This window comes from Semicossyphus pulcher, unplaced genomic scaffold, assembly GCF_022749685.1.
Source record: "Semicossyphus pulcher isolate SPU_LCO1_2020_fin unplaced genomic scaffold, fSemPul1.0.p SCAF_15, whole genome shotgun sequence".
Classification (NCBI taxonomy): Eukaryota; Metazoa; Chordata; class Actinopteri; order Labriformes; family Labridae; genus Semicossyphus; species Semicossyphus pulcher.
The window spans coordinates 24,072,893-24,098,129 of NW_027211659.1; the positions used below are offsets into that span (position 1 = coordinate 24,072,893).

Below are 25,237 nucleotides of genomic sequence, written 5' to 3' on the forward strand. Positions count from 1 at the left end.
AACTGAAGAAGTTTTTTTCTTTTTTTTAATGAATATGGCCATTGTCGTGAAAGGGTCGCCTCTAATGTGGAGCCTGCCTCCCCGATTCTTTCCGGTCGCGTCTTTCCCCTCCTTTTCCATGTATTATTCAAGTTGTGACCAAAGAGCTGTGCCGGCTGAGACCGAGTGCTTGTTGACGTCAGCAAACTTATCCAGCAGCTGTAGCGGCGAGCCGAGGAGGAGGCGGAGGAGAGGGAGTGAGACTGCTGGATGTGGAGCACCGACTGTGGAGCTCCGAGGACCGTGGGCTTTATTTTTACTACGGGACTGTTCGGACTTCTTCTTGCTCCAGTGTAAGTAAAGGCGGACTCCTCTTCCCCCCCCTCTCTTCCTGTGAGAACTGAGATTCCTTTACTGCTGTTTGAAGTTAGCTGTCGAGTTTGTCGACTGTTGGGAACAGCGGTTTGTGTTGTGGTGCACACGTTCGCCTGTGCGATATGTTGTCTGCCGTCAAAACTCGGAGTTGACATTGTTGCCGTGCACTACTCGGCATATGTTTCATGTTGTGTTCACTTGCAGAATATTGTACGATTCGGGCTCCGAATTGAACACACTCTTGACCTAACGGGAAACTTTGTTGCGCAAGTCCGTGCAAGGTGGACTCCGAGCTAATGTCTGAGTTTGCTTCTGTTTCTTGATCGAAATTCATTTCTGTTTTTACCGGTTGTCACTTTTAAGTAAGAAATACGGTAAATATCACGTGTCACCTCCTCGTTTTGACTTTATGGCTGTTGTCTTTGTCTTCGCTTTTTGTGGCAAAGCCTGGCGCTGTCATTATTATTTGCAGTGACGTTTTTTGTCATTGTAGTAGATGATGGAGGGACATAATGGGATACGTCTACTTCTGACACTGCCTGCATCTAAATTTGGACGACAGGACATGTCTCAGGTTAAGTTACACGTTCATTCTTAGGCAGTGGCAAAAAACAAACGGGTTTTTCTGAGTACTACGTCAGAATTATGCTCCTGATTGCTTTATGTGTTTACAGCTTGATAGGGAATATGCACGCGCCTATCTTTGAATGTTTCAGAGCATCACTTTTATTGTCTTCTCAAGCAGGAGATGCATATTGAGACACTTCAAAAATGAACAAGGATCTATTAAATGGCATTTAGCTTTTATCTCCACTTGTTCCACATTCTGCCTACATAATCGTTTCATTAGGGATTCAACATAAGGAGAGCTTTGATAGTTCCCCTCCCTATTGTTCAGCTCCCATTGTGTTATGTGACACATTTATAACTTTATAATGAAAACACTCATTAGAAGCATCTCCCTGTGTACTTCTGGTTTTTGTCTCACAGTTCTCATTTCACGGCTGAAGAGTCACCATTTTCCATGATTGTGAAACAGATGTTTTTTGGAGACTTGTTGAAGTCAGCAACATCGTTTCACACATGTACATGTCCAATCTCCCGTCTGCCTTTTAGCAGATGATGGCGCAACATCCTCTGAACAGAATCTGGCTGTTTTCCAGCCACTGGTAGCGGTAATTGAATAGCTGCTGTCCAAGTGGCTCATATTGTATGCTGTGAAAATCATCATGAATTAGCCCTGAGGCTTCTGTAAATTGCAATTCAGGACAGCAGTTTTTCATATTCCTAGTAGGCTGCCAGGACTAAAACAAGGTGGATATGTAGATCTGATTTTTGACACAATGAAATAGCTTGAACTGCCCTGGTTGCCACTTTTTTCTTTCACTTTTGCTCAAAGCAAAGCATAAAATAATGCTTGAAATAAGTCTGTTGCCAATAGCCTCCAAAAACCATCAGTTAAGTGCATTTAAATTATAATATTTTTCCTGATTTATTGTAAGGCTGAATGGTGCCCCAGATCCTGCAATATTGGCAAGGTAATGTGCAAGAAGCACCACAAATCTCTCACAAAATGTCTTTAACTCACTGCTGTGTGAGAGCATACTAAACACAAGATATATAGATGTAGGGGAGGACACATTACTTGGAAACAACATGGCAGTGGTGTGCTCTCATGTGGAAAATGACATATATTCCATCTCGGGTCCCTGTGGTGTTGAATGATGGTTAACCCTAAAGCCATACTTTCATACAAGTATAGGAAGTATATGGCTACTTTTTTATTCTGTATTTATTAATATTTTTGTAACAGAGCAGCATGTAGGGTGACACTGCATCAGCTCATGCTTATCTATGTAATCATGAATGTACAATCAACAGGATTACATTTGATTAAGATCTTATTTCTCATCCGATTAATACAGTTTACCCTCACTGTACATCAGAGCCAGGGCGGCAAAGAACAAGAGAGTAAGTTTGGGCTCTGGTAGTTTTTGTATGGCATCTCGTGTTCAGATTGACCAAGTTATGACCCTGGGAAGAAGCGCTGTGGATTTGACGCAAATAACTTGCAACAGGTTCAGAGGGTTCAATGTCTCAGTACATTTAACACTGGCACACGTGCAGACAGACTCTGGCCTTATGTTACCTGAAGCAGGATTTCTGGCAGGAAATCGGTTGGTCCTGGTGTCGAGCACGATCAGTCACCTGCTGAGATGAATCAGATGGCGGCTGTGTGCTGTGGCTCCTCTGCTCGTCTTTCCCCAATAACCTAATAAGGCTGATATTCATAGCTGAAACAGGTGGTCAATTTATTCATCAGTTGTTTGACAGAAAAACAATGTGCATCTATTTGATAATGATGAATTAATTGCAATAATTGTCCTAGTTCCTGTTTGTCATCTATCTAACTGCCTTCTCTATTTTGGACATTATATTGACTAAAAAGTATTTTGCTTGAAATTTTATCAACTGAATAACTGATTATGAATAATTATAAGCCATATTATAAGCCATACAATACTAATAATAAAGTCAGAATTTCATAGGACACTCGGAGAGGCACCCTTTCTTGCAGACGAGGCAGGGCACCTCTACTGTAATGTCATCAAGGTGTTCGATGTACACACACCTGGATGACTAATGTGTTGTCTGCGGCAGCGTGGTGGTCAGATGGGACTTGTTCAGCCATTAATCTGCAGGATGTTTGGTTTGCAAGGTGACCAAGAGATCCTGAAGGGTTCTGTTGACATTGAAGTTTACGTCACTCATGGACGAAGCTGTCTCTCACATGTGCTGCATGTGCATACTAATAGAATAGACTAGGTCATGTTGTCAGCGTGTTGAACTGACCCCTGTCTGTCTTTGTGTTCTACTCATGACAGGATGACATATAACATATTGATCCTGGAGAACAGCGATGCAGTAATGGCATCATATACTGACAGATGACATCTAATAAATGATTACCTCTCATCACGATACGAACATTTTTTTTTACAGTTTTTTCACATATTATCGATTCTAAATGACTAATAGGTATAAAAAGTTTTGGAGTAGCTCCAGTGGATAGCTTCAGCCTGCAGCAACGAGACAGGCTGCAAACGCTCTATTGTTATTCTTGGGGGCAAATGCATTCGATCATAACGCGTCCGGTTAGTGCTTCTTTTGCCACTGACAGGCAGAGATTGTTTTTCTAACTGTCTAACAATATTACAGCTCATGTGAGGAGTTATTCACTGGTTATGAAACAGACTGAAATTAATTCTGATGACTCTGTATGACCTACAAAAGCAAACCAGACCATCAGCGACAAGATTGATTATTTCTACATAGTTATTTTTAATACCTGAATCTGCTGGTGGGGGGGTAAGTGTCAGAGGAAGCGATTAACTGCACGCTGCCTTCGTTTACATTTTCCAGGGCAAAAATTTAAAGTGAGTGATGCATATGACTGTTAAAGTGATAATCTCGAAGATTTTCATATAAACAAAGGTCTGTTACGTCACTATCGACGAATGACGTAACACAATGGTGATTGAGCCTGTGGCCCACTGATGAAAGCCTTTGCATTTGCAGTATTACAGACTGGGTATCTGTGGCGACATTCATGGAAAAAATCACAAGCGGCGCCCAGTTAGTGACGCGTTTTCCAAAGTCTGCCAGAGAGGGTAAGCGGAGCTAAGCGGCTGCTTTTCCGCTCTCTGCAAGTGTTGCGAGTAAACAGTAATCTACTATGGCTGAACAAACAAAGAACAGATGGATGACTACAGATACAACTTCAACAAGAAGTGAAAATCCAAAGAAAAAGAAACAAATTGGACGCTCAGATGAAGCAAACAGTCTAAAAAGGAAAGCGACCGTCAGCGAGGAAAATCAAGAGTTACAACCGGAGCCAACAGTGGACGTCACACATGCAGCACTGTCTGGATATCTGGGAAGTGTGCTCCCGCAATTACCGTTTATCGCCATAGGTGTCGCCAAACACAACGAAACTAAGATCTTAGAGATTATAACTTTAAAGAAAGCATGATAAGATTTTTTGATAAAAACCACCACTTAAGCATGTACAGGACAAAATAAGCAAAGACATAAGAGGTACGGCTTTGTCCACAGGGGGCGCCAAAATCAACACAAACTGAAAGTTTCTCACAGCAGCTTTAAAACAAGAAGCTCTTTCATTATCCTCTTCAACACACTCTACACTACCACATTCCATTGACAAAAACAATAATTTTACCTTGCATGAGTTGCTGGTCTACTGTAGCCTCCATCTGTATATGTTTTGGTGTTATTTTATGGATCCAAACTAACAACTGAAAACACCAAACTCCCCATGGAGGCGGTGGTTGACCGGCAGCTCACTTGGTGTGGTAAAATTACTAGTTTTGTCAATGGAGTTTGGAGGCTTTGCAGAAAGCAAAGTAACAGTTTCCCTTTATTTGGACTGAACTTTTCAGTGCCTCTTAGTTATTCAGAACCTAAATACATCAAATTAGTGTCAGAGTTTAAAAATAGCAGAATTCCCCTTTAAGAAAATCAACGTGCTGCTTCCGTAATGTTGACGGCAGACATGTTTACAACTCACTGGCTGGCTTCAGAAGGCAGACACTCTATCTGTCAGTGCAAGATCACAGTGACTGATAACATCATTACAATCAGCCAATGTGGCCCGTCCCTCACTGTCACAGAAAACTTATTACGACGAGTCATCTTTCCACCCAGAGCTGTTTGTTGTCAGATGGCTGGAAAGCTGAAGTGACTTCAGCCTCACACTCAGCCGGAAACATCAAACAGCTTTTCATCCATGATGACTTTTGCAGTTGTTACCTCTGGAATCAAAATTGAGCAGGAAGATTACACGGTAGCTTATCGCTGACTCACTTTCCTTATCATCGTCTTTGTCAAAATCAAATCCTTCTTAGAGGCTAAAATCACACCAGTGACTTGCAACAGTCAAGATAATTGATATTTTTGTCTTGCCGGGCCAAGGTGTTGACTCCCACAAATGTCAAAGCCTTCAGTCTCACATCACTGTGATTGAATTAATCCTCTCAGCATTTATTACACATCTTAATTAATCACAGGCTTTTGCAAATGTGACAGCTGAGGGAGTCTTTGGTCTCTGCATGTTACTGCCTGTTTTCCATACCCGTGCCCCGATTCTTTTGTCTTGCTCCTTCTTGCATGAGGCTGGTATTGTTCTATTAAATTGAGGCTCCTTTTCAGCGCTAATGGAACTCCTTATGATGTGTCATTCTGGAAGGGTGTTAAGACGCACGAGGAGGAAAAAATCTATTCATATTTTTAAGTCGCAGGCACTTAAAAAGGTATATTTTACAGTCTGTGCTTTGATGTTTGAGCTGACAATAACACTTTCTACAGCAAATCATGTAGTAAAGACCCACACAGCTGACAAAAAGACATTTCTATAACGCATGATGGTTTAAAATGTGCTTCAAACATTACTAGAAAGTAGTTACAATTCTGTTTCGACTAATCAAAGAGGGAGTTAAAACTTTATTTGTATTTTTTTGTTATAGGGAAAGTGTTTAGTCTACTGCTGTTTTTAATTAATGAAAAAGTAAACAAGATATCTGAACCCGACTTTTAGGAAATTGGGACTGTGAAAAAATCTGATTTTTTAAAAACATTTTCTAACCTTGTGATGAGAAACGAGAGTTAAACGTGAAGTGCCCTTAAAAATTCAATATAGTGCAGTTTTCCACCATCACTTACTAGTTAAGAATGGATCAATCACAATCTTATTTGTTGACTACTTTTACAGCCTGCTGTTACGATTATAATTGGCCAAAAGCCCAAAAAGAACAAAATGCTCTAAAAGCCTTAATAATCAGTTTAATCTGTTGAACTAATCACGGTGAAATCGTACCATGTCAACAGTTTTTCCTGATCACTTGGTGTCTTCTTTGAGTTTTAATGGCGGTTGGAAAACCAGCGTATAGCTGCATTACGTCCAACTGCTGGACTGGGGATGTATGTTTTTGTAAGCTTGCAAGCAACACAACAGCAACTACTGCTCAACAGACTATAGAGATCAGTTACGAGGGAGCTGATGACACGTGTCTAATAGATATTTCTGAGTGGGTTGGTGAAAGTGAAGTGAAGCCGACAGAGTTGGTTGATGCGTCTCCCGGTCTCACTGATATTACCTCTGTAGATCTTTAGAAACTGCATGCATTATAAACACAGCTGGGTTGATCTGAGGCCACACCACTGCCTGTTCTTTCAATCAGAGGCTTTTAGAGGTTAGTGTGAAAGAATCATGTCCACTTATGTAAAATTCGACTCCAGAAAATATACGTTAAACCGTAGACAAAATTAAACGAGCCTGCACTTTGGACATTTTCCTGTCTGGACAGACTATTTACAGCGGCTGGACCCACTCCCTTAGAAAGCCAAATGAGTCATGGGTAAATAAATCCGCCGAATAAGTGAACGAACCTGGGCGCTGGCCCTAATGAAAACTTTCAGAGTGATAAATGAAGCATCTTATTGGCCTGCTCGATCACAGGATGGAAATGGCTTTTCTGTTAAACACTTTACAAAGTTGTGCCTGAAGGTGTGTACACTAGATCCGCGTCACTGCCTCTTTAAGACAATACGTTCCCCCTGGGGTTGTCATATTATTTCAGTTTTATGATCTGATGAAACTAAAAACATACAGGAGGAGCATATTGATTTGTTCACCTGCCTGCTTATTTAATATAAAGCTTCGGTCTCTCTGGTAGCGCTTTGAAAGGTCGGCTGCAAATATTGTCAAACTTGATATATGCTGGGTGGCAAACTCAATTGTCATGGGTATTGCTGACACAACGGTAGGCAGCAGAAGAAAACAATGGGAAGCACTTGGTCAGTTAGTGTAGATGCGTTTTGACATTGATCATGTTGCCAAGCCTGGGCACGTGTTTGATAAAGAATTGTTCTGTTTGTAATGTGAAGGACTCATTTGTTTCTGATTACAAGCTGTTGATTACACACATCGAACTTTGTTAGAGGTCTTCTAATCACACTGATGCGCAGTGATATTCAATAAAGTTTGAAAGTTAATCTGCTAATGATGATTTAACAAACTTCATAATAACCCTGCAGCAGTAATATATCCTTACATAAGGACTAAGACATTTCATTTGTAAGATGTTGGAACGTGGTCTCTGTGCGAAGCCAAATTCACAGGATTTTTCTTTAATAATGTTTCTGAAATATGCTCTCAGTGACACAATACATTTTATTCTATCGAGGATGTTGCTGCTGTTCTCTGCGGATGAAGGGAAAGCCTGGTAAAGATCATCATGCTTAGGGCTCACAACAAGCCAGACACATCTAAAGCCATTCACAGCTTTGCTGTCTTGTCAAACCTCCTGAGCACAGGTTGAAACATTAAGTCAAATATTCTTCTGTCATGAGGAATAACCCTCATTGAGGGGAAACATCTTTGTTGCCTTCGTCATTCGTATGGCACTTTTGCAGTAGTTTTAACGTCACTTGTACCATATGTGCTATGCAGGCTCCATGAAAAGGCCGTGTGACTCAAAGTTACACACTTTATTCATATTCATAACAATATTTATATTCTGTATGTCCACATTGGATAAGCACACAGCACCTTATACACCAAAGTCATACACAGCACATCCTTTACAGTCTTGTTTGTCTCATGTATGTTGTTTTGTCTGTTTGTTTATGTTCCTATGTCCACTTCTTAGCACCTGGTCCATGAGAAACGGCATTTTGTTTGTCTGTATACCTTGTATTTGGATGAATGACATTAAAGTTGACTTAACTTGACTTGAAGTGGCAAAGTGTTTGGGCAAAGGATTTATCCATGAATAAGGAGGGGTAGTTAAAGTCATAATCTCAACCGGAGCGCTTTTCCGCTCTCTGCAAGTGTTGCGAGTAAACAGTAATCTACGATGGCCGAACAAACAAAGAAAAGATCGATGACTACAGATACAACTTCAAAAGGAAAGCGACCGTCGGCGAGGAAAATCAAGAGTTACAACCGGAGCCAACCGTGGACGTCACACATGCGACACTGTCTGAATATGTGGGAAGTGTGCTCCCGCAGTTGCTGTATCACTGAAATCTTTGAGATTAGCACTTTAATTTGGAGAAACTAGCTAAAGTTAGGTAACATTTTCATGTATCCAATGGTAACAAATGTCAAAGTCACTCCACCAATGAACAGGAATGTGCAGGAGGGGGAGGGGAGTCAAGCTCATTGTTATCATTGCTTAAAGTATCTAACTACCTTTCTGTGCCATGCTTGTGTGGCTGGTTTGCTAACCCACATAGCTTGTGGAAGACTCTGCTCATGTCAAAGGAGTGCACAGGCTGACTGCGAGCCATGTGAATGAAATGGGAGAATGTTTATTTTGCTTAAAAAAGACTTTTTGGATTATTTGATGTTGCAGATGAATTTCCTGACGATCAATTACTCGACTTGTAGCTTCGGCACTAAACTTTTCCGCCCTAAACATTGTGTACATTTTGTTAAAATGACTTCAGTGTTAATTGCAGCAATATCTGAATTATTTACAGAAGTCTTAATCGTCACCAAATGTCTCCCCAAACACCTTTTTACGTTAATTGCTGTGACATCCAAAAAGGTGAATGAATATAATGGGTGCTTTCGTATTCACGACCATCTGTTGCCCATTGACATTTGATGACGGGAGAAAATGAGCGGGGGGAGCTGATGAGAAGAAAGCTCCCCTCAGCCTCATTACATTATTGCTTTCATACTGCGACTTCAGCCCTCCTTTTGATTTGAGGCAAATCACAACTGCTGATTTGATTTAATGCGGTGTACATATTTGGCTGTTTGTGGGAGGCTGCATGCTGTGTGCCGTTTCTGCCGCTCTGTCTCACTGTCACACCCTCCCTTGCCTGAATCCGAGAGCTGAAATGTGCTGAAAGAACTGAAATAAGTCGTACATTTGCAGATGTTTAGCTGTTTATTTTTGTGAAAGTGTGTTATCTTTTTTTCCTAATTTAGTAAGAAGAACCCATGACTTGTGCATATTTTTGTGTCACTGAAAGGTGGCTCACAGCTGAATATAAATGAGCATTGCTTGCCAATGTTTCGGCATTGATAAGTTAATACATTTTGATTAAAGACAGCGACTCTGCAATGCAATTTCCTGATGAATATGCGTCTGCCTCTGGAGGAGATAAGCTAATGGGATGGGAAACATGGCTTGCCACAATTAGCGCTCAGCGCTATCAAAATTTGATAATGCCAGTAACTATTGCAAGTCACAGCAGACATGTGGGCTGAATGCTTAATTGGTTTTCAGTTTTGATGTTTGGCATCGTTTCTCACACCTTCGTCCTTATCTCGACGGTGAGCTCCAAGACATGCTCACAGGAACTGACCTTTAATTTGTTGTGGAAATCAGAGTTATTAAACTCGGCACGGGGTGAGGCATATTGTTGGCTTAGGAGGGAATGTGTATTCCTGCATTTATGTATTCCTGCAGCTCTGTGCGTGATCAAGACCCTGTGGCAGCTTATTTGACTCATGGCTTACTCATACTGAAGTGCAGAATAAGCTATATCCTCTCAGACAAGAAGGCAAACTTTCACTTTGCTCAAACTTTTGATGCCATGCCAAGTCATTTCATTTAAACACACAAAACAACGGAAACACAGCTGTGATTCTTCCAACGACGAGTAAATAAACTTAACGACTATTTGTTTTTGCTTTGTCTAGTTCCGCATAAATATTGAGGTAGGCACAATGACACACAGGGCAAGCTGCTTCATCGGTAGTCCAATATTAAGAGCAAATAAGGAAAGAATACCGATATATATCAGTTTCCCATCTAGTGGACCATGATACCCTACTCTACCAAAAGTACAGTTGGATTACTTTTGTATGTTAAAGTAATAATCTCAAAGATTTTCATTGGCCGAATGAGGTAACACAATGGTGATTGAGTCTATGGCCCACTGATGAAAGTCTTTGCATTTGCAGTATTACAGACTGGGTGTCCAGTGCGACTATCGCAGAAAAAAATCACAAGCACGCGCCCAGTTAGTGACGTGTTTTCCATCAGTCAGCAGTGGTTGGTCTGCCAGAGAGGGTAGGTGGAGCTAAGCCATGTATTTCCGGTTTCTGCAAATGCATAGTAATCTACTATGGCTGAACAAACAAAGAAAAGATGGATGACTACAGATTCAACTTCAAAAATAAGTGAAAATTCTAAGAAAAAGAAACAAACTCGACGCTCAGATGAAGCAAACAGGCTAAAAAGGAAGGTGATCGTCAGCGAGGAAAATCAAGAGTTACAACAAAAGTGAGCCAGCCGTGGACGTCTGGTTAAGTGTCCTCTCACAATAACCATATATCGCCAGTTAGCGCCGAAGAGAACTAAACTAGAATCTTTGAAATTGTCAGTTTAATATTAAGCATACTTAAAAAATGTCTTCAAATGATTCAGTTCCAAACATTGAGGTAAAAGTTGCTCTATTTGAAGACTTTGCTCTACCTCTGTCGTACCTGTTGCATCTGCTGTCATGTCTATTTAAAATCACATGCTCTGCAAAACACAGTATAGATTCCTGACAAAGACTCAGCATAGTGCAAAGGCAGAAATATGCTGAAGGTTTCTTGCTGTCTGTTCATTACAGTGGAACAGCAGGAGCATCTTTTTTAAATTCCAATTTATGTGTGAGGAAAGTATCCATAGCTTTTGTTCATATCCCTTAGACATAAGGCTCCTGGCTGATGTAATAGAAGAGTACAGTGTTTCCATTATTTTGATCAGATTTAAATATTGCAAGATAGGAATGCAAAAGCAGATTGTTCCACAGTGGACTGGCTGGATGGAAAGTTGCAGGTGACAGGCGCATAATGTGTTTTATGCAAATATTAGACTGTGACATTTGTGTTTCATGAAGGAGCACTCGGTCACAAAGCCTTGGTATCCCATCCATCCTTATAATCTGCACAACAGGCCTTCCTGTGCTGCTTTGCATCTTTTGTTAAGTCGCATTACTGAAAAGCACAGTGAAGCGCAGATGAAGGCTTCAGATATCTGCATGTCATCGGACCATCACAGATTGTGTTAAGCATTTTCGGGCTGACAAACAGCATTTAGAGCTGACGGCCCTGAGCAAATCAGACAGACTAACACTGTCGGCGTTAGTGTTCCAAATTGGCCGAGGCTTTACAACGCATGTCTTCTCGATCCAACACCAACAAAGAAATCAGTGGCATACGCCCGTCCACGGCGTCCCCTGTGAATTCAAGAAGCCATCCCGTCGTGGGCGAGGAACAGACCGCCTTTTACGGCTCTTTTATTTCTTCATGAGTACCATTAATTTCAAGGGGCAGGCCTCAGTGCTTTGCAGCTGGTATTCTTTATCCGCTTGAGACAACATGACTGCGTTGTCCTCCTTCTGGTAATGAATTGGCGAGAGTTATATGTGTTTTATTGGTATTGTTTAGCACTTTAGCGGGGAGGCTGATTTCTCCGTTCCCTCTCTGGGTATAGTGCATATCTCTTCCTCGCAGGCCTGAGCAGCATTTTATGTGTGCTAGATGTTTTGCCAAGACTGCAGTCTGGAGTAAATACTCTTCAAGTACATTATTTATTTTCTGCCACACCATCAGCCGGGAAGCTTCCTCCATAAAGATCATTCACATTAAAGCTAATTAGATTTATTAGGGCTCATTACAATGCCGCCTCCCTGCACAAACACTCAGGATTTCAGTGTTGTTCTAGAGCGGTTGTTTGTGCTCTAAGTTGACTAAAGCATAAACCTTCTTTATCACACTGACATTTATTTGGCTGTCTCCGTTTTGTCACTTTACTACATTATTGTGGTTTGTCCTGTGGTGACTCCACAAACAAGCAAAAGCACTATTTTACCCTGAGACCTACCGTATGTATGTAGTCAAATCACAGTTCTGTGAATACAGAAACAAAACAGGTAATAAGCTTGTTGAGTTATTATTTTCTCCTCTTCCAAAAGACTTAGTAAACTGACCCTTCACAAATTGTGGTTCTTTTAGACAGTCTACATTTGGGCAACTTTAGTTTGTTACGTAGTAAAAAAAGCAAGTGCTTAAAGTATGCTATACTGTGTATCCTTACAAAGATATCCCATCTCCAAAATGTTTTTTTCTTATATATCTTACTTGATAAAGTATTGTGAACTTCCTAGTCCCCATTTAAACATCCAGCCCACACTGAGCAACATAAGCATTGATTGGGCCTTGTGTTGTTTGTGTGTGTTTGGATGTAACTCTTTTAGCTCTGGTTTGGGCTCCACCAACTCCCTTGGGGAAATATTTTGAAGCTGAAAAGAACATTGAGACTGAAATAAGCAGTAAAGTTTGAAAAACTCGTAAAACTGAAACAAAGAGCTAATGACACTTTAAAGCTCTGTTCAATAGGGCTGGGTATCGATATGGATTTCTCGATTCGATTCCGATTGGCAAGGTCCCGATCCGATTCGATATCGATTTGTATTGGGGGTATTTCAGTTACAATATCAGTGCATGTCTAACCTGGTGTATTATCATAATGTTTAATGTTTACAATAATTGACCCCAAAGAAGTAACATCATACTTTTTATTTAACATGACCAACACACAGCAGTCAACACAATATTAACAATTGTATGAATCAGACAGCTTATGAACATTTTTTCCAGTTCAGATTTTTAGTCTGAACATCTGGCTCATAGTTTTGATTAAACAAGCTGGGCATGAACGCGAGATTTGGCCACAAGATCTCATAGCTCGAAGAACAAAGCCACACGAGAGTGATAGGGAAAGGCATACTGTATAACAACATGCCGAAAATATAACATAAACATCAGTGCAAAACTAACTTACATATTCATGGACACAAAAGCGTTAAAAAGAGTCCGTCGGCGATCACTGATGTCTCCGTAGTAGCTTCAGTAAACAAGTCCGGGCATGTCTCCCTCACTACCGTGTTTCGAGGGGATTTGCTGAGTCGTGCTGCATTCAGGAGCTCTCAGAAATGTGAGTGATCAGACATGTTTTTACATATTTTTAAAGATCGATCTCGGGATTTGTGAATCGATATTGGGTTATTCAAATGAGAATCGATTTGAATTGGAAAAATAGATTTTTCATACATTGAAAAAAATGGAATTGGAAAGCAAAGCTTGGTTAAGTCTCTGAAAGTAAAAAAAAACTAAACAAAACAATACTCTTTTTTTATCAGAATAGTGCCAATTTAACCCTCAAATAACTAATGCATTTTAATATATCACATTTTAATTAAAAAATGTTATTCTAATTGGAATAAATGGAAATCAAAGCAATGAATTTGAAGACATCGAGCAGAATGTGAAAGCCAATAGCGGTTCATCAACAGTGATACAAATATTGTATGAAATCTAAACATGAAATCAGTTTCGAGCCTGTTTTCAGGATAATGGGAAACCTGACAAACACCTGGCAGTGTTTTACATAATCAGATTGGAAATATTGTTTTCATCCTCTTGTCGGTTCTTTGCTTTATCCAGCTCACCAGCTTGGTTGGTGGTGGCTTGTCAGGCTTGTCTGGCAGTATGGCCAAAAATGAGGCCAGTGAGTAAATCTAGTGTGTAATTGCTCCACTAACAGCAGTCTGGTTTAGCTCTTTGTGCAGCAGCAGAGATACAGACCTGGAGGGGGACCACTCAGAGACAGGCTGGCTGGATAGAGCCTCTGTGGCCCGCTGCTACAGTGGCTAACAGAAGAATTATTAAAAGAAAATGTGGCTGAATTATGTGCAGCGCTTTCCTCACAATCATAACTAAAGATAATCATACTTTTCCCTTCTTCGATTCTGTTCCTCTGTCTTCAGCAGGACGCATGAAAGTCAACCCGACAGTTCTTACATAAAAGGAGGGGAGATTGTTTTGCAAACTGCATCAGCCGTAATCTTCTCTTCCACGGAGGCCGGTCAGATGGCCTCTTCAATTCCGTGTGACACCTGCTCTCCGTAAGCAGCCGTAGACTGTTAGCAGAGACACATTTTGCACACAAAAATACAATTCAGATGATAAACAACAAAACTGGAAGCATACTGAACATGCTAACTGCACATCATTACCCTCCTTATGGTCAGGCAGCTGTTATTCTGAAAATGCTTATTGATTCTTGGGTGGGAAATACACATTTAAAAGTCACATTCACCTGCCTCTGCAAACTTCCAGGTCTTGCTGCACAAAGCTAGAAACACATTTTTAGCATGTGGCACGGAGTGACAATGTAGAGCACCTTGAAGAATTTTCTGAAGTGTTCAAACACTCAGATCTTTTCCTTTTTCTTGTTCTTTTTATCATGTTTTGTTTTGTTGTAGTTTAGTCAGCGAGTCCCGTTCTGGTGACTGTGATATCTTGGGAACACATTTGAATTTGGCACAAACATTCACTTTAACTGAAGGATTAAATTATTAGAGTCTGATAGGCTCAAAGTTACTGTGATCTTGTTGAAAACAACTCAACAATTCATACACTAATAATTATGCCAAATTTCACATAAATGTCTAATAAGATGAAATGATTAAAGCTCCTGTGAGGAGTTTTTCCCTGGTTATGAAACAGACTGAGGCCATGTCCACTTGTACAGGGGTATTTTTCTAAGCGTAGCTTTTTCTCTGCGTTTCGGCCTTTTGTCCACACAAACGCCATTTTAGGTAACTGAAAACGGGTCATCTGTAAAGCTCCGGCCAGGGTGAAGACTTTAAGAAACTCCGTTGCCATGGAGACATGTAGACAGGGTAAACGGTGTTTTTGGTTTGTGATGTCAGGCAGTGCGCCGTTATCTCCTTCGTGAGGCGTCACAAATGGCGCGACATTCCTTTCCAAATGCCGAACATGACAAAAACAGTGATGCTTAACAGGACTATTTACATGTTTCCACATATATGAACAGTTACTCGTCTGCTATATTGAGGAACAGAGGCGTCGGGATAAACTTTTTTCAGACTTATGACTGGCCGCGATTTTTCTTCTTTGCATGACCCGGTTATATCGACGCCTGTTGGTGTGGCATTCTCACAACAGCGTTTCTGTCGTGTTTTCGTTTGGACAGGGATTTTATATAACCGTGTCTGTGTGGACGGGGGTTTTTTTGGAAACAAAGGACACAAAAACTCTGTTGTCAGTAATACCTGTGTACGTGTAGACATGGCCTGAAAATACGAATCTTGAAAATTGAATCGAGCTTTGTCTCAATAAATAAAAGTCTAAGAATGGGTTTAAATTACTCACGAACAGTTACGAAATAAAGTGGAGTGACTGGAGTTTTTCATCTTGTTTATTTTATCAGAGCGTTTTTGTCCAAAGTAAAACACTGTAAGATTTTTATATTGGCACCAGACATAAATCGATTTACTATTATTTTGACCTTGAACTTTTAATTACATTCTAGCAGAGTAGTCTCTTTCTGGGAATGAACAAATGCCAGCAGTAACAAATGGAGCTCTAACAGCTTTGTCTCTTTATAATGGACTGTCATTTAGCAGCAACAGCCCTTCCTTTAATCACTTTAGAAACACTGCTTTGAATCTTCCTTTGTCGGGAGGAAAATTAGAAGTCAGACATTGCAGACACTTAGCCGAGGTCTTTAGTCACACTCGTGTGACAAAAGCAGTGCCACCACTCAGGGGAAAACAAAATATGAGGGAGCGGTCCGGCTCAGAGTCCTGCTTGCAGTGCAAATAGCCTCCATTTGCATTGGCATATTTTAATATAACTCTGTTGACTGTGCTGTGGGATGTGAAAGTGCCATCCACTGATGTTTGTCTTCTCTAATAGTTTCCCATAAATTATGTTATTATTGGTGCTTCCCCTTTAAATTTAAAGGGACTGTACTTACAAAGCGCTTTTCTAGTTTTCCGACCACTCAGAGCTGCATGTCACATTCACCCTCACATTCACACACTGATGGCAAAGGCCTAGGAGCCAATCTCCAATCAGATCTATACTCAGTCATACCCGATGGCTCTGCCTTCGGGAGCAATTCAGGGTTTAGAGTCTTGCCCGAGGACACTTCGACATGTGACTGTAGCATCAGGGATCCAACCCACAACCTTCCGATTGATGGTGCGTCCCATTTGTACACGGAAGTCAGAATTTCCGAGTTCCCAGTCGGAAATTTCAACTGGAACGCCCAGATTTCCGACTCAGAAAGTCGGAGGAACTTCACCAACCCCGACCTCATATCTCATCAACAGTGCATCAACAGTAAATGAAAGCTGTAGTATTAACTGTTTATCATCACTTCTGCTTATTTGTGTCTCATTAAATCAGCCGTACTCACAGTACTGTCCAACTTCTACCTGTGGACATGTTGTTATGGTGTTATCCACTGGTATTGCTAACAATGGCTAACCTTACTAGAGCTATCGGCGCATATAGCTACTGTTTATTAGCCCTTCTGTCTTATTTGTGTCTCATTGACTCAGTCTTACACACAGTACTGTCCAACTTCTATCTGTGGGCATGTTGTGGACCTCATGTTTGTTCTGTTGTTGTCTGTATTCCAAGAGAGCAAGCACAATAACTGTTTTACTGGAGGCGTCCAACTTTGTTTTCCGACTTGTTGCACTGGACCGCGGTCAACTCGGGTGTGACGTCATTCCCACTTCCAACCTCCGACTTCCGAGGTAAATGGAACGCACCATGAGAGACTAAGCCCCGCCCCCCATTTAATAACAGATTATCAAAATGACCCTTCAGTGTGCATCACAAGGTCATCTCCCCTCTAAAACAAACCCACTTATAAAAACAATGATTTTGTGTCTCTTACATGACAGAAGGGGCAACGAGCTGAGCTTCTGCTAGGCCTGCACAATTTAAATAAAGCCTGCAATGAGCGATAAACGTCTGCTATATTGCAATGATGAAATAACTTATAAATTATGCACTCTTTTGTGATGCATTTAAGAAATTTCCATTTATTGTGCAGTAACGGCTGCCGTTAGTTTATTTCCAGGCACTCAGCATGTTTTTATGTTTCAGTGTTCATTGTTTATGAGGTTGTTAGCAGCAGAGGTCGGTTCTCCTCTGCAACAAACAGAGAGGGTAATTAAAACTAGTAAAAAACACTTAAGCTCAGCTTGTTTCTCTATTTCAAGACTTCCAATGACTAAAATCCCTCATCCGGTTAAATGGTATTGTTAAACACGACGATTACACGACTTGAAGCAAATAGAAATTAGATGTTGGTTCATCAGGGCAGGCGTGTGTGCTAAAGGAATGGTAAAAGGCTGACATATAGAGCAGGGGCTCTCAAACTTTTTGGGGCCAGGGAGCCCTTACAGGGGAGAACATTTTCCAAGGACTCCCTCATAATCGTAACACTGATTTAGCATATGCTTACTAGCATTTGCACCTTTAGATGCCATTGGAACTATTTGTATTGTAAAACTTATCAACCTAAATACCTCAGACGTGTTTCATAGTGATAAACAGAAACACATTTCCTAGGACCCCACTTTGAGAACCACTGATATACAGTTTGATGTGGCACTAAACGGAAGAAAAAGGGAAGTTATTGTCAAAGGTTTGTATTTGAAAGTCAAATCTGATTGGACGACTACCCTTGTTATAATATATGAGATGTATTAAAATTCTGCCTGGAGCTGACAGTTCACAGGTTTGACTAATGCACCTCCTCCAGCTTCCCTACACACAAACAATGGCTATTCAGACTTCTGTCATCTCCACAAAGCAAACATTTTTTCCATCCTTATCTTGACCTTTAAAAGCTGGTGTCCTAACTTTATCATTGCTCCGAGCGGGCAGCAGACTCATCCTCTCCCCTCCCGGCCCTCTTTCTTCTGCCATGCTTTGCTGTTTCACCCCTGATTGTGTCCCCTTCATCTGTCACAGCCTTCTCGCTGTCTGAGAGGAGCAGACAGTGATGGATGCTAATCACTTTGCCCGTGTTCCCATCCACCCCTCTGCAGCGACAACAGGCTCAGCCCAGGCTTCCCCCTACCAGCTGCTGGATAAATGAGCTGCTCTGCTCGTCTCTAACACCACTGTCACGTTAATAATGTACCTGTGTGCCATTACTGTAGAGCTTAAAGAGATACAGTATCCATTGCACTTTTGTTACAATCTCAAAATTTTTCATTTAAAGTCGAGGTGAAATGAAAAATGTCATTTTAATCCTTTTAGATCACATCCCCGGTAATATTGTGCAGCTATTTGACAATACAGCCCCAAAAAAATACAGAAAATCCACTTCTTCGTATTCTTATATCAAAATCCGATCATTTTTTCTTCTGGTAAAACTAAATTTTACGCGTGCTTATGTAAGTTAGCACCAAACAATTTCAACCAATCAATCTGCAACATTTAGCCGCAGAGCACCAAGAACGTTCGGTCAGTTAGCTAGCTACTGTGCTGTGGAGAACGTCTGTCTACGCCCACTTCTCAACGATCAAATCAAATCCCTCTAATGATATGTCCCGCCTGCAAGTCCTGTTTCACTCGGAAATACGTCACGATACGGAAGCTAGATACTCTCAAATGCCGTTTCAGCTCGACTTTAAATAAATGTCTGTTAAGTCGCTATCTATCACCGAATGGTGGGTGAGCCTATTGCCCACTGATGAAAGCCTTTGCATTTGCAGTATATAGTATTTTTATGGACTGGGTGTCTGTGGCGTCATTCCCGAGAAAAATCTCAAGTGGCGCCCAGTTAGTGATGCGTTTTCTATCACCCAGCAGTGGTTGGTCTGCCAGAGAGAGAATCATTACCAAATCAAACTCAAACTAAAGATATGTATCAAAAACCTTGTTTTCTCTATGATGTAAAATACAGACTGACTCTTCCCTGGCCTCTAATCTGCTCTACCATTCATAAAAAGCAGGAAATGAGCACTTCACAGAATCAGAGTCAGGGGAAAATATCCAATATTGATCTTTCCGTGGCCCCAAACCAACTGTTTCCTTTGCTAAAGACGAGGTGCAGGCGAGGAGAGCTCTCCTGATAAAACCACCTCAAAATAACAGCTTTGATGTGGCAGGCCTCCTGTAGTGTTTGTTTGCACAGATGTCTTTGTTGTTGCTTATTGCTGAGATTTGCTGCTTATGGTAGTGGCTTGAAAAACTTCTGGGTGGCAGATTGCTCAAACAAATAAATAAATCGATTCCACCTCACCCCAAGGTCGTACAAGCTTATTTATCGTCAGCCTTTCGTCATTTCTGCGTGATTCGTGATGTGGCATGCAGATTCGAAATGTCTTCCTGCAAAGTTTGGTTGAACAAAAGCTCTGTGGTTTACTCATAATACATCCTGATGAACAGAAGCAGGCTGGTTTCACACTCCTAAACAGTGTATTGAGATGAGTGATGAGTGCAGTCTGGGTTTGGAATTCAGAAATCCATTTTCAGTAATGAGCTGCTGAATGTCTTTGTCAGGAAACATTTCAAGTAATTAAATATTGATGGAAATCAGCCACATGGCAGTGTTTGAGGGAGAACTTCAACACTCTCTGAAATAGGGACTGATTGCTGTGGTCTTTGATTGCTGACAGACATGACAGACACATTTTCAACAGTAACTTTTGTGGATTGAGAGTTTGAAAGTGGCTTCATGCAACATTTACAGCCTGTCATGGTTTTGCACCTGCATGACTGACACAAAAGAGCCAGTCCCCCCGTCTTGACTTTTCACTCTGACATCATCAAATGCAAGTTTGGCAGACATCAGTCCAGGTAACCGGGTTCTCAACTTTCAAAGACCAAAACAATTCTCCTGTGTGGTACTCTTCCTGTGTTGCTTTGGGTTTCTCATCATGCAAACTGAATTGTACAAAAAGTGCAGCTGCAACTAATTTACTAGTCTGATAATTATTTTGCTCATTGATTAGTGAAGCAGGAATAATTTGTTCTGAAAAATTCAATTTCAATCCTAAAGCTCAAAGTACTGTCAATCCAGAATTCAGAGACACCCACCTTTTCTTCGCCTAACATTGTAAATCAAAGAAATCCTCAGTATTAACAAGCTGGGAACATTCTGGGAGGAATTCACTAAAGGACTGGGTGGCTTTTGCGCCAGCTACACCTGTGCAAATGACAACAAAAGACTCGCGCACACGCAGAGGGTTGAATGCACCCCGAAGTGCACTGCAGAGCAAACAGCGTCTCTGTGCTTCAGAGCCTCGTGGCAAAAACCACCTCATTCACAAACACCAGCGCTAACAGCACCGTGCAGTTAGAGGGAAAATATCACCGTCTGCAGAGAGCTGGTGGTAACTGCAGCGCAGGGCTGTCAAGGGCTCTCACAAGGCTTTACACTGATCCTGACCACAATTCCACCTTTTGTGTGATCAAAAAATGTATTTGTCTGTAAAAACAATTTGTTAAAAATATGTTTCATCATTATTATTATAATCGGGAGACCGATCAGTCCGGGGCTGTGTGAGGCTCAACCAGTCAGCACACAAACACACTGTGTCCACATGTGTGGAAACGGTCAGGAGCCGTTACGCAGGACTGGGATTATTATCCGGACGAGCTACTTTTGTGCGCTCATTTAAAAAATGAAGCTGCGTTACAGACAGTTAAACTAGTAAACACCTGTCGAGTCTGGACTTTACAATAAACTGTTGAGCTGCCCTTCCTCTCCCATCTCATCATCGATCTATGGATGGAGTTGCGATCACACCGCGCAGCATAGAGCGGAGGTGCAGACAGCTTCTCTCCACAATCAGACACACAACAAGAGCAAACTGCACAGATCTGCGAAATGTATTGCCGTGTTTTTGCGCTTGAACATCATCAGTGCAATTTGCTTTGCGAATCAGACCTTGAGACGAAGCAGGTAGCGAGGCAAATGATGCGCAATTCATGGAGCTATCAGCAGCCGCAATTCATTCGCAGTGAATTCCCCCCTCAGTTTTTTGGTCATTTGACTACTCTCTATGACTTGTCTGAGCTCTTCACATATTTTAACTTCAAAATAAGAGATTCATCCCATTTTAGACTGTCATGGAAAAAAGTCCTACATTGGCCACAACTAAAGAAATAATCTAATGAATATTTTTTATTTTGTTTTGTTTGTAGAAGCCGAGGACAATACGACTCTGACTCACAGAGCTCTGCCTCTGAAACGGCTTTTTGGGATATTGAGGGCTGTGGAGTGTACAGTTATCTGCCCCACATGTTCAGAATTTGAAGACCTCTTTCCCCGCAGCCTTTGTTTAGGGTTAGGGTCTGTTGTGACATAGTTAGTGCAGGAATGTGGAGGATCCAGTCCAAGGACTGTGGCCATTTACAGCATCTTTTCTTTCTTTAGGAGCCGTGAGCTGGCAAATCTGGAGCTCTCTGAGTCTGATGGTAACCAGGTCTACGAGGCAGTGAAGTGTATTGACCTGAATTCTTTTCTACACCAGGGCTTTGCATTGATTCAGCAGGCACCACCCTCATGGACATGTGCCACCATTATTTGTCTTTTTCATTCCTGAAGGCCGATTCATCTTGGCCTCGAAATGACAGGTGATGAATATGAATTGTAGCAGCGCTGTCAGAAGGCACTGCATTTTTCATTGATGTAGTGAATGCAGCAGCGAACTGAAGTATCTTCATATGTGGACTGGTCTGCTGTGGAAACTGTAATAAGTCACATTTTGTAACAAAAGTGCAGGTTTGTGTTCCACACTTTTAAGAGAGGACAGTTCTAAGTCACTCAGAAATCATTCTCTCTTAAGAATGTATCGGTATCATCTACAACATACCTCCTCCAAAGTAACAGGAACAAGTCGGGCTGACTTTGCGCTTCCTCTTAGACGTCCTTTATGAGAGAAAGTTGGGCCTTTTGTTACCGAGCGTTCTGCAATGACATTGATTGAAAAGCTAATTTAAATAGCTGCCCACCTGAAAAGCCCAGCAGGGAGGTTACATTTAGTGCAAGGACACAAAATAAGTTGATAATATTTCCAGTCTTCTGAACAGCTGTTCTTCACAGACTGTGGCGACATGTGGAGTGGGATTACTATACTGTCTGTAATTAAATTTGTGCTCGGCCCGCCTACATTAAATGCTTGTACGCACATGATACGACATATGTGCTAGAGGTATTTTATTTCCAACTGGGAGCTTTACAACATGAAAAAATGATTTCCACTCTGCTCCTATTCTGCAGCAGAGGGATTCAGTGAGAGCTGAGGAATCCTGACCTCGGAGTTGAACTGCTAAATCAAGATGAGCTGGAAGAAGTCTGAAGATGTGTTTCGCTTGCTTAGTTACCCTCAAGGCTACTTCCTGTCACAGCCACTCTGTACACTGACAGAGAAGGATGGCCCCTTGGCAGATTGCTTTGGCCACTGGCCCATACATGCATTGAACTTTAAAGTTGGCATGAGGTCTTTCTTCCTGTGTGTGAGTGGAATCCGCACCAGTGGAGTTCAGTTCATGAGTCTTCCATGTAAGACCGCGCAGGAATACAGTCAAACTTTTAATAGGACACTACAGTTTAAATCATGTCAGTATATTCATGAGTTTCCTCTCAGACAGGCTGTCTTGTAGCCAACTTCAGAGTATTTTCAATCATGTAACACACTTATAACAGCACAGATGAGCCAGGGCACACTCAGGACAGAAGGGCTCTATTATTGTTTGCTAAAAACACTATATGGCTGCTTTCCCAGTGATAAAAAAACACCCGGCTTTTTTGCTTAGTGTGAAAGGTTACTATCGCCAACCAGACCTGGGTCAAATGACTCTGCAGTAGACCCGTGTAATTATCGCCTTGCTCCGATCAGCAATGATGGGAACACAAAACCCGGGTCGACACGCCCTTTCTGGCGCGATGCTGCCGCCCGTCTCCATCAAAGCAGCGCTCGAACATCGTTCCAAATTTGTCGTCGCCGAGTTTGATAAATAGACTGAATGAGTGATAGATACAAAACGACCCTGTTTCCGGCGTGTTTGTGACGTCAAACGGTGACGCAGCAGAAAAGAGACTGACAGGAGGATACTCCACTGGCAATGGGAAAAGAGAAACCTGCTTCAACACGCTAGTTTTGGTGGGAACTAGTAACATGATCTGAAGCGTCCCTCACATGGAGTGGGCGAATGGAAGCTGTGATTTCAAAATCTTTTTATATTTTAAATAATTTAGTCAGCTTTATATTTTGCATTTGCAGACAAACAAGGTTCAAACACAGCCTTGAACTTCTACTTCACCACATCGTGCCTAAAGGGGTTTTAACTTCTGAATAAGAGCAGTTATGGTCACTCAGAGTTATTAGAATGATACAACGATCTTCTCTTTAATGTTTACTTCACATACTTCAGAAGCTCTCCCTACATTTGCACTGATGCCCTTTAAAAGCATTGAGATCTAGATTTCAGGTCGTATCTCTCGACCCTGCTTTGTTTTCAGGAAGAGCTTCTACAAAAATAAAAGTGTTCTATAATTAATCTTAACATTGTTTTGGTGAAACTTTTCAAAGCATTTCCCCTTCGGTGTTTTTCAGTGTAGACTTGCTCAGCATGGTTTCCCATTGTCATCTATCTTTAGAACAGCACACTTTACACCGTCCTGCTCTCTCCTACACAGTGGGCAGTAAAAATAATGAAAACCGATGATTCCCCATCACACCGGCTTAGACCAATTGTCCGACTTGTTCCTGTCAAACACATAATCAAAAGTGAAGTCGGCTGACGCACAGCGCAGGTGCTGGGGTCCCCATTTTGAAAAAGTCACTTTTCCCAGAATAGATTTCAAACAGTCTGAATAAAACGCACTTTGACCTTAAGAAGAGCCAGTCAGTGTAAATGCAAGTCTTCTGAGTGAATAATGCGAGGGTGTTATAAATGCAGCTTACCCTCTCCGTGATTCGGCGCTGATTCACTCTGGTGAAGTGTGCTTTCACTTTTCTGACAAGTTTATGGCACTCGACTGAGCTGAAGAACTCACTTTTAGTCTCTTGAAGAGAAAATATTTAAAATTTACTGCACACTGTTAGAGATCTATGCATTCATGGCCTCAAGATATTAAAGAGTTTCATTTAAATAAATGTCTGTTACGTCACTATCTATCGCCGACTGAGGTTACACAATGGTTATTGAGCCTATGGCCCACTGATGAAAGCCTTTGCATTTGCAGTATTACAGACTGGGTGTCTGGTGCGACTTTCGCTGAAAGAAATCACAAGCTGCGCCCAGTTAGTGACGCGTTTTCCATCAGCCAGCAGTGGTTGGTCTGCCAGAGAGGGTAGGCGGAGCTAAGCGGCTGCTTTTCCGGTCTCTGCAAGTGTTGCGAGTAAACAGTAATCTGCTATGGCTGAACAAACAAAGAACAGATCGGTGACTACAGATACAACTTCAACAAGAAGTGAAAATCCAAAGAAAAAGAAACAAACTCGACGCTCAGATGAAGGCAAACAGTCTAAAAAGGAAAGCGACCGTCAGCGAGGAAAATCAAGAGTTACAACCGGAGCCAACCGTGGACGTCACACATGCAGCACTGTCTGGATATCTGGGAAGTGTGCTCCTGCAATTACCATTTATCACCATAGGTGCCGCCAAAGAGAATGAAACTGAGATCTTCGAGATTACCACTTTAAATCCACACTACTACATTTTCATTTTAAAATGCTGTTTTAAAACAAACATCACTTATCACATGCCCATTCTTGTAAATTGGGCATGAGTGTGACGGTTAAAACAGGCACGAACAGAACAGCTACTGGTTCTTTCACCCAAAATAGTGGTGCTCTATGTGGGGCAAAAATCCACTGACAGCTTACCCCAGCACTTGTCGGCATTAGAAGAATTGAAAATGTAACAGTGAGCATATACAACAGGTTCGGCAGCACCTTTAAGCCTCCTCTTGTTTGTTTGCTTTTATAAAAAGATTCATCA

The 25,237-nt window shown here is 41.5% G+C and overlaps 1 protein-coding gene across 3 annotated transcripts in view; it reads left to right on the top strand.

Annotated features, from left to right (window-relative positions):
• Window positions 1-240: 240 nt before the first annotated feature.
• The window catches only part of gulp1a (GULP PTB domain containing engulfment adaptor 1a), a 97,538-nt gene continuing 72,541 nt past the window's right edge, over window positions 241-25,237 (top strand). For all 3 annotated transcript variants that reach the window (XM_069663127.1, XM_069663133.1, XM_069663132.1), the window contains exon 1: window positions 241-332. The gene's annotated coding sequence lies outside the window, so the exon portion shown is untranslated. The remainder of the gene's footprint in view (window positions 333-25,237) is intronic.